Source organism: Theropithecus gelada, chromosome 10 (genome assembly GCF_003255815.1).
Source record: "Theropithecus gelada isolate Dixy chromosome 10, Tgel_1.0, whole genome shotgun sequence".
Lineage (NCBI taxonomy): Eukaryota > Metazoa > Chordata > Mammalia > Primates > Cercopithecidae > Theropithecus > Theropithecus gelada.
In genome coordinates, this window is record NC_037678.1 from 58,864,730 (window position 1) to 58,874,432 (window position 9,703).

Here is a 9,703-nt window from a genome sequence, read left to right on the forward strand (position 1 = left end):
CTGTCCCCCAGACTGGAGTGCACTGGCACAATCTGGGCTCCCTACAACCTCCACCTTCCGGGTTCAAGCGATTCTCCTGCCTCAGCCTCCCGAGTAGCTGGGATTACAAGTGCATGCCACCATGCCTGGCTAATTTTTGTACTTTTAGTAGAGATGGGGTTTCACCATGTTGGCCAGGCTGGTCTCGAACTCTTGACCTCAAGTAAGCCACCAGCCTTGGCCTCCCAAAGTGCCAGGATTACAGGCATGAGCCACCGTACCCGGCCAATAATGTCTTAATAAAATATGGTGCTGACATAGAGCACAGAAAATGCTCCCCAAGCATTTGGGAACTCAGCAGCAATAAGGGGGTGCCGAACTGTGCTCTCCCCAGGCCTGGCTTTCAGGAGGGCAGCTGACTACTCTTGCATTTCCCCAACACCTGGGGGTAATGCAACAGCTACTACAGGTCTCATGTCATTCTCTCAAAGGGTTCTGAACTCTCTTTACAAAAATTCTGTTTCCCTCTTGAATGTCATCGTCAAAAATTCAAATGTCCCACAGATGCTGGGAGTCAGCCCTGAGCCAGGCATGGACTGGCTGGAGGAGGTGAAAGAGGAACGACCAGTCAGGTCAGGCTGTGGCTGCATGGGACAGTCTGGGTTAAAAGCACAGGCTCCAGAGCCACTCTGCCTGGATTCAAATCCCAGCTCTGCCTCTTACTGGCTGAATGACCATAGGCATGTCAGTTAACTGTTTGGAACCTCAAATTCTACCTGTGTGAAATGGAAATAATAATGCCAGCCTCACAGGGCCCTAAACTTATGTATATATCTTTAAAGTGCAAGCACACCCCATCGCCTATATCTTAATGGACAGAATATCCTGTCCCATCCCTGGCATTGGCTCTCCACCTCAGTGTCCATCACTGCCCCATGGCTGCCCCTCTCACTTGACCTTACACTCCACCAACACCTACAGAGGCTGGGTGCGGCAGCTCATGCCTGCAATTTTAGCACTTTGGGAGGCCAAGGCCAGAGGATCACTTGAGGCCAGGAGCAAAATAGGCAAAATAGTGAGATCCTGTCTTTACAAAAATTTTTTTAATTAGCCGGGTGCAGTCGCACACACCTGTAGTCCCAACCACTTGGGACCCTGAGGCAGGAGGATCACTTGAGCCCAGGAATCGGAGGCTTCAGTGAGCTATGACCACACCACTGCACTCCAGCCTGGACAACAGAGCGAGACCCTGTCTCTAAAAAACATAAAGTAAAATAAAAAACAAAACAAACAAAAACCTACTGAGCACTTTCCCACTGGAGACATACCACATGCTGCGGGGAGATGGCTGGAACCTGGCCTGTTTATGCCTTGGTCTCACCCTTCCTGTCCTCTAACACGCTCTCCCCCTACCCAAGGCCTTCCCCTCTCCCCACCCTCACTCCTGTGGCTAACTCACACACACCCTTCAGATCACCCTGATGTGTCACTTCCTCTAGGAAGCCTCCCCTGATCCCATCTGCTCTGCTCCTGTCTCCTCTGTATTCCCCACCAGCAGAAAACTTCCTGGAATCTGTCCTTTCGCTGCTAAGTCATCTTCAGGACCCAGCGCAGGACGTGGAACCCGCAGGCATCCCGTGAGTGTTTGCTGAATGAGAATGGGCGAATGAATGAATGACCATAATTCTGCCTGAGAAATTACGGAAGGCTTCACAGAGGAGGTGACCTTTCACTGGGTCCTAAAGAATAAGTGGAAGTTAACCAGGGGAAGAGTTGAGGGGCAGTGTGCATGGTTGAGGGTTGTGGCCAAGCCCCATGTCTTCTATGGCCCAAAGGGGAGGAGGCTATTGAGGCTAAGATGTTAGGCTGAGATTTTAGGGCTTGATCCTATAAGCCATGGGTTGCCCTCTGCACTGCCTGGGCGCCAATGCTCTGGACTCTGGTCCAGCCAGGCTGGGTCTCCAAGATTCTAATGGGCAGCCAAGGTTTGGGGCCCCTGCTGGGGCATCAAGAAGAAAGCCAAAGCCAAGCAGACTTTCAAGCAGAGAGGGAACATGATCACATCTTCAGACTTACCACTGTGCAGGGAGTGGTGCCAGACAGAGGAAGAGGGTCAAGTTCTAAGAGGAGGGTAAGCCTCGGACCACTGTGCTTAAGATGGTAGAAAGGGGAAATCAAGGGCGATTCCAGCTCCCATTGGCTGTAGGGCATGAAGGAAGCAGTGTTTAGGCAGAGTGATGAAGACAATGAGTCGTGGTTTTACTGCTGTGGAAGTAGGCAGAAAATCTAGGAGAAGCAGATGTTCATGATCTGTGTACCAGGCTACACAACTCACCCCTCTCAACACACACAAGTGCACAGGCAGCCCTTCCCTCTGAAGCCAGCTGAGCATCGCTGGAGATTCCATCCTCACACCCAGCCTAGCTGAAGAGTCTGGCTGAGATCTGCAACCTTATAAAAAATTGCCTGTACACACATTGCCAAGACCAGACCCGGCACAACTCCAATTTCTACTGTATCAGTTTCCACAGAACAAGACAAGCAGTGGCTTCTAGAAGGAGCTTCAGGCTCCAACGGTTTTGCCTTTTCTCAGAAGCAATTGCTACTTTCATAAACACTGGGTGGGGGCGGGGGGAGATAGCACAGACAGTGGCTAAGCTATGCTCATTACAGGCAAGTACTGATACAGAGAGGAGAAAAAAAAATCCAGCTTGTACTATCTCCAGATATCGGTGTTGTGACTTCTAACAGCATCCACTGTATCTTGTTTCATTACAACTGCCAAAAGGAAAAAAAAAATTGAATTACCATGCTAATGTCTTCTCTTTTGGTGAAATCTGTGATTCTGGTACGTGGATATAAAATACATCGTTAGTTGCTTTTAAACTTGTCTCTAATGATGAAAATAACATTGCAGGGCATGAAGGGGAGACATAAGCAAACTCAGGGGGCTGGCAGCACTGGAGAACCTCTCATAAGCCCGTAATGTGACAGTGCACTTTCTTCCTCCCTCCAAGATGACAGTTAATTCCACACTAGGAAGGCTGTCAAAAATGCTTAGTTCTGCTCCACTTGAGTTAATTACCGGCCCTGGGGCAGGCTGCCCTCTACTCCTCTGCTAATGGGGCTGGGCTCCAGGTAAAAAATCCATTTGCAAGAATGTTTTCCTTGCTCCAGATCTAATTTATTGAATATCAAATATTTATGCCAATGCAATTAAAGTGACAACACTGCTCTCCCTTCTCCCCTGCCCCCAGTCCTAGACGAGCCCCGGATGGCTGACAGAATGCTTTATCCAGTCAACACAGGATGAAAGTTTTACCTGAGCTTCTAAAGCAAGAGCTTTAAAACCTCTTTAACCCACAAAGTCACCTGGGATTCTTTTATCTCCTTCTCCTTTGTAGGCAGCCACGTGACCGGCTATGGCGCAATGACTGAGATGCTGAGGCAGGAGGCTCAACTGTGGTTTCAAATCAACCAACACTTGCTGCAGCCCTGTGTGCCAGGCACCTGACAAGGCCCTGTGACTGAGCGAGATGGAATAGGCTCGGCCTGTTTCCACAACAATCTTGCAACCTGACAGCAGAGACAGCTTGGAGCATGCACAGAAGAGTGACCAACACTGGCAATGCAGACAAGCTGGAAGGGTCTAGGAATACATCCTTAGAGATCTTGGACTAGGGGTCTCCAAGGCTTAAAGGCCACCCAAGATCCCCTTCCACACAACCAACCCTAACTGCAGAAAGTTTCAGATCCAGCCAAGTGTATTTCATTTTTCCCAAAATGCTACTCCCAGCAGGAGGGCCTCAGACTGTCCAGACCTGGAGCTTTGGGCCATTCATTCCCTCTGAGACAGCACCCAGCCCTGCTCCACCCCCATGAAGCTCTTGCATCACGAGACACATGATTTGGCATCTGCCCCAGAGGAGTGATGGGTAAAGGTGAGCCCATGGACAATCACATGTGTACCCTCCCTGGTACATTCTGGAAATGGGAAAAAGAAATGCAGCTGGCTAAAGAGGACTTTTTTTTTCTTTTCTCCCCTAAAGCAAGGGAGCTCAGCAAAGCTTAGGCCAGTAGGTAATGCAGTGTCAAATAGCACAGCATATTTGAGTTGTGCTACAGCTGCTACTTGGCTTGTATTCCTTCAAGGCCTTGCTGGCTACATGCACCTCTCCCTTTTGACAATGGAACAGAGGCCTTTCCTTGGGGCTGAACTGGGTTGTGAAGGAGAAACAGGCATCACAAGGTGGGCCACATGGGCAAAGGCCGAGTAGAGAGAATGCAGGACATTCTGTTCAAAGAACTAAAAGCAGATGGATTTTTATTGGAGCCTTAATTGCAAGGGAGTAAGCCCTGGGAATGTAAACATCAAATGAGGTAATCTAAGCATGTTAGAAAATGTCAAATTGTAGATAAATGTGAATTACTACCCATATCACTGAGGTGTTGAGGAAACCAAGTGATATGTTATATGCACACTGGAATTACATAAATTATAGTCATTACAGGATACTTTGGAAGATTAAGCTTCAATCATGGACACTGATTTTAAAATATACTTATCTGTCGATTTCTTCTGATCCTACCTTTTTACAGCTGTTCATAAACTGAGAATTATGATCAATTTCTTCTCTGTTCTCTTTTCCAAATGAACACACTGTACCCAACTTTAACATTTACTGTTTAGATATTCTTAGTTTCCTGTCAATTTGACCACCATGCTTCAGGTTTGAAGCACTGTGATCATGTTTTATGGACAGACCATTTTTCTGGCTATGAGTATGAGGGTAAGAGAGTTGGTATTTATATCCCTTTTTATGTCTTCAGTTATCACCTGCTCTGGTTTGACTGTGTCTCCCAAAAAGCATGTGTTGGAAACAGAATCCTCAATGCAACAGTGTCAGGAGGTGGGGCCTGTTGGGAGGTGGGGCCTCAAGGGATGTGTTTAGTCATGAAGGCTTCACCTCCATGAATGCATTTAAGGGTTTGAGGTTGCGAGTTTGACCATTTGCTCACTCTCTCGCCCTCTCTTTGCCCTCCTACCATGAGATGACATAGCAAGAAGGCCCTCGTCCGATGCCGGCCCCTTGATCTTGGATTTCCCAGCCCCCAGAACCATGAGCCAATAAACTTCTGCTCACTATAAATTACCCAGTCTGTGGCATTGTGTGACAGCAGCAGGAACTAAGACATCACCTTATTCAAAGGCATTATCACACCACATCTAAGCTTCTGTCATGATTTCTGAGCTGTATACACTGCCTCGAAACTGTCTCAAAATCATCTTCCTCTTAGCTGCTCAAACATCAAATATTATGTTTACCATTAAAACTAACTGTAGTGCCCACTTTGGCAGCACATATACTAAAATTGGAACAATACAGAGAAGATTAGTGTGCCCCTACACAATGATGGCATCCAAATTCATGAAGCATTCCATATTTTTTTATTAAAAATTATATATATTTAAAAAGCTAACTATAAAAAGACCTCTACTATAGCCAATGTGATAGAACAAGAAAAATAATAAGGGGTAAAATGGTTGGAAAGGAAGAAACACATTTATCATTATTAGCAGGCAATATAATTACATATCAGAACACCAAAAACATCACAGAAAAGCTATTTGAACTAATAAGAGAAGCCAGTAAAATGGTCTAATACAAAGTATATTTGCAGCTGGACTCAATGGTTCATGCCTATAATCCCAACACTTTGGAAGACTGAGGTAGGAAGATTGCTTGAACCCAGGAGTTTGATACCAGCTTGGGCAACATACTGAGACCCCTATCTCTACAAAAAAAAAAAAAATTAAATCATCCAGATATGGTGGCACATGCCTATAGTCCCAGCTAATAGAGACACTGAGGTTTAAGGATCACTTGAGCCCAGGAGGTTGAGGCTCCAGTGAGCTGTGTTCCCACCACTGTACTCCAGCCTGAGCAGCAGAATGAGATCATCTCAAAAAAAAAAAAAAAAAGAAAAGAAAAAATATATATATATATATATTTGTATGAAGCAATAGTTTTCCTATATATAACAATAGCCAATTAGAAATAAAACAGAAAAATCTGGCTCATGATATACATCTAGCTACCTTACTGACATCTCCACGAGATTGTATCACAGAAATTTCAGCACAAAAGTGAATTTTGGATGTTCCACTCCAATATTTTCCTCCTCCAGTGCTCCCTAATTCCATGAAGGACTCTTTGGCTCTTTCATCTACTTATTTGCACAAGACAGAACCCTAGGATTCTCTCCCTTTCCCCTCTCCCATACTTCCATCCCCAAATCTGTCATCAAAGCCTGACAATACACTCTACGTCCATCCACTCACCCTTCCAATCCGACTGCCTCTATGTTAGTTCAAGCCTCCATTATCTCTTCCCAGGACAACTGTAGTAGCCCTCACTCTTCTCCTCTTTTGTGTTCTTGCCCTTCCCAATATGTCTCAATGAAGCAGGCATAAGGACCCTTTAAGATTTAAAGCTAAATTACACCATTTCCCAGCTGATACCCTTCAGAAGCCAATACACCCCATATCCTCAGCATCACCTGCATGCCTTGGCTTCCCATGATCCTGAGAACCCTTCTAGCTTTGGTTCAAGCCAATCTCCTCCTCACTCCCTGCACTGCAGCCACGCCAGCTTCCTTTTGTTTCCTCGAAGGCCCCTAGTCTCTTTCCCAGTTCAGGGCCTTCGCTCTCTGTCTTTCCTCCTGGGAATAAGAATCACTGACCTTACTTCAAGAAGACTGAGGAGAGCCAGAGGGCATTAGTCCTTGCCAGAGATCGCCCTGACTTTCTGGGCCTCAGTTTCCGTGTCTGCAACACCAACTGGTTGAACTAGAGATTCTCTCTAGCATTGCATGAGCTGAGATTTCAGTAAGAGGTGACAGCAATTGAACTGGTGGAGAAGGAGAATGGGAAGTGGGGAAGAGGACAGAGAGGAAATGGTCCTGGGGAAGAGGGCACAGAAAGAAAAGCCTAGAAAACTATAGGTAACAACTTTCAGGGAGCTTAAAACACTGAGTGCTACTTAGCAAAACAACTCAGATCAAATTTAACAGGATTTGGAACCATCATAAAAATCTTGTCCAAGGACAGAAAAAGCCAGTGAACTCGCCATATTTAAATATTAAATACACGCACTATATAGAAATTTTGGTTCTACTGCATGAAAATAATCCACATTATCCAAAGTCAAGGGGAGAAAAAAAAAAAGACTATCCATGTAAACAGCTTCTAGCTAGCCAAAGAAAGGGACACCTTAGCTGCTTTCATTCCTGGCTTTCACAGAGACTCCTGGCTGCCAACTCAAATCTTTCTTCCTAACAGAGATTTGGTTTCACCCAAGGAAGCAGTCCAATTAAAATGCTGCATTTCCCAGCTTCCTCTGCCAAGAGAGGTGGCCACATAGTATAGTCTGGCAAATGATACTTAAGAAGAGGCTGCTGGGTGGACTTCAGAGAGATGTCACAAAAGGCAGGGCTGGTACACATTCTTTTTTGCCCTTTGTTTTCCACCCTTTCTCCTTCTTCCTTCTTCAACCGTCTTGCGACCTCAAGGTGATGATAAGGGACAGACCAAGAGAATCAGAGACTGCCATTTAAACCCCACCTCTGCCATCTCAACTCTATGAACTTGGACAATTTGCTTAACCTCTCTGAGCCTCATTCTTGTCTGCAATATGGGAGCCATAATGCCTCGCTTGCGATATTGTTAAGATTAATTGATATGTTTATATTGTTCTGAGAAAAAAAGATAAATTTAGCTAGTTTATCACACATAGGCTACAGCACTTTGTAAACTATATAGCTCTAAAAAAAGGGGGGGGGGTAAATTGTTTGTTTTTTCCTCCTCCTTATTTTGTAAGTGACAGATTGTTCTCTCAACCAAATCTAAAATACTTTAAAAATTAGGATACTATGTTTCTACGTGACATTCTTTCATTATTGGAATGTCTATTTCTTTGACATGACACTGCTTATCAGATGCAGCCACAGGTCCTTTTATATGCAGTCTGGCCACATGCAAATCACAAATTATCTTGTATTCTCCAACTCTGGCATTAAAGTTAACTTGGGTGGGTGTGGTGGCTCACACCTGTAATCCCACCACTTTGGGAAGCTGAGGCGGGCAGATCACAAGATTAGGAATTCGAAACTAGCCTGGCCAACATGGTGAAACTCCATGTCTACTAAAAATACAAACATTAGCTGGGCAAGGTGGTGGCACGCTCCTGTAATCGCAGCTACTCGGGAGGCTGAGGCAGGAGAATCACTTGCGTCCAGGAGGCAGAAGTTGCAGTGAGCCGAGGTCTTGCCATTATACTTCAGCCTGGGCGACAAGAACAAGACTCCGTCTCAAAAAAAATTAAAAAATTAAAAATAAAGTTAACTTGTATTCTCCAATTTTAGCATTAATTATCTTCTAAGTAAACCAGAAAATTCAGATGCATAATTCTTAAAAAAAAAAAAAAAAAAAGAAAGAAAAAAATCTCTTTTCAAAAGTGTATGTTTTACTGAGCATTTGATGGGTCTCATCAATCTAGAATTCCACATCCTTCAGTTCTAGAAATTTTCCTTATTTCTTTGATGATGCGTGCCCTTTCATTTTCTATATCCTTTCATTCTTAAACTCCTGTTTTTTGGATGTTGGACCCCCTAGTCTGTTTCTCTAGTTCTTCTCATCTTTTTCTTTCCTGTTTCCCATTTCTTTGTAGACATCACTTTCTTTTTGAAATATTAACTCAACTTTACCATTCAATCCTTCTGGTGAATTGTTCATGTTTAAGCATTTTTTTTTTGCTGTTAATTTCTTTGTGTTTCTGGTGTTTTATTGTTCTCTGAATTCTGTGTGTTCTTTTCATCAGCATTCCTTACTTGTTTCATGAGTGCCGTATCTTTCTATCTTGTGTTGTATCTCTGAGAATGTTAGTGTTTTTAAGATTTCTTCTCCCTGCATCATCTACCTCCTCTAGCTTGCTTTTTTTTCTTTGCTTATTTGTTTATTTGCTTATTGTTTATTTATCCTTCGTGGTAGAAGCTTTTCTTAAATGTCAAGTGACTTTTGATTTTCTGCTCATATTAAAGACTGAGACACTGAAAATTGATTGGGACTTCTGAGCTTTTCAACTAAGAGGCATACAAGGAGATCTGAACAGGACACTTTGTGGAGAAGGCTCCGGTGTCAGTGTCGTTAGGGCTCTACTCTTGGGCTTGTCATATGCTCCAAAAAAGAATCTTTCCATCTTCTGCCTGACTACCAGCATTCTGGGAGGTGAGTGGGATCTTAACATTGAGAATAAATCTCAATCATGTCACTTGCATGCAAGAAATCCTAAATGATTCCTGGTTGTCTACAGGTTAGACTCTATACAAGTAAAGCAGTTAAATCTTGCTCATTCCAATATGCTGTTCCAAAATTAACTCTCAGCCAGTTCCCTTCCTACCCATATTCCAACTTCCAACTGGGCCCATTTACTCATAAGTTCTGTGAGTTTCCTGTGTCTCAGCCACAAGGCATCTGCACCCTTCCCTTCTCACATCTCCCTGATAACTCTAAAGAGGCATCTATCTTGCGCTCTTTTTTATGCAGAGTAATTGGACTCAGACTGAGCTCCCCTAAAGCTCCTACACCTACATCTGTCACTGCTGTGTATAACGCAAAGGATGCTAAAGAGACGGAAACACGTTCCCTAGAAAGCCATGGGGAATT

At 44.3% G+C, this 9,703-nt stretch overlaps 1 non-coding gene across 1 annotated transcript; it reads left to right on the plus strand.

Moving 5' to 3' along the window:
* Positions 1–5,322: 5,322 nt before the first annotated feature.
* LOC112633827 lies at positions 5,323–5,428 on the plus strand. The gene has a single exon (XR_003121597.1). It is a non-coding gene; the product is annotated as a U6 spliceosomal RNA (small nuclear RNA).
* The last annotated feature ends 4,275 nt before the right edge of the window (positions 5,429–9,703 follow it).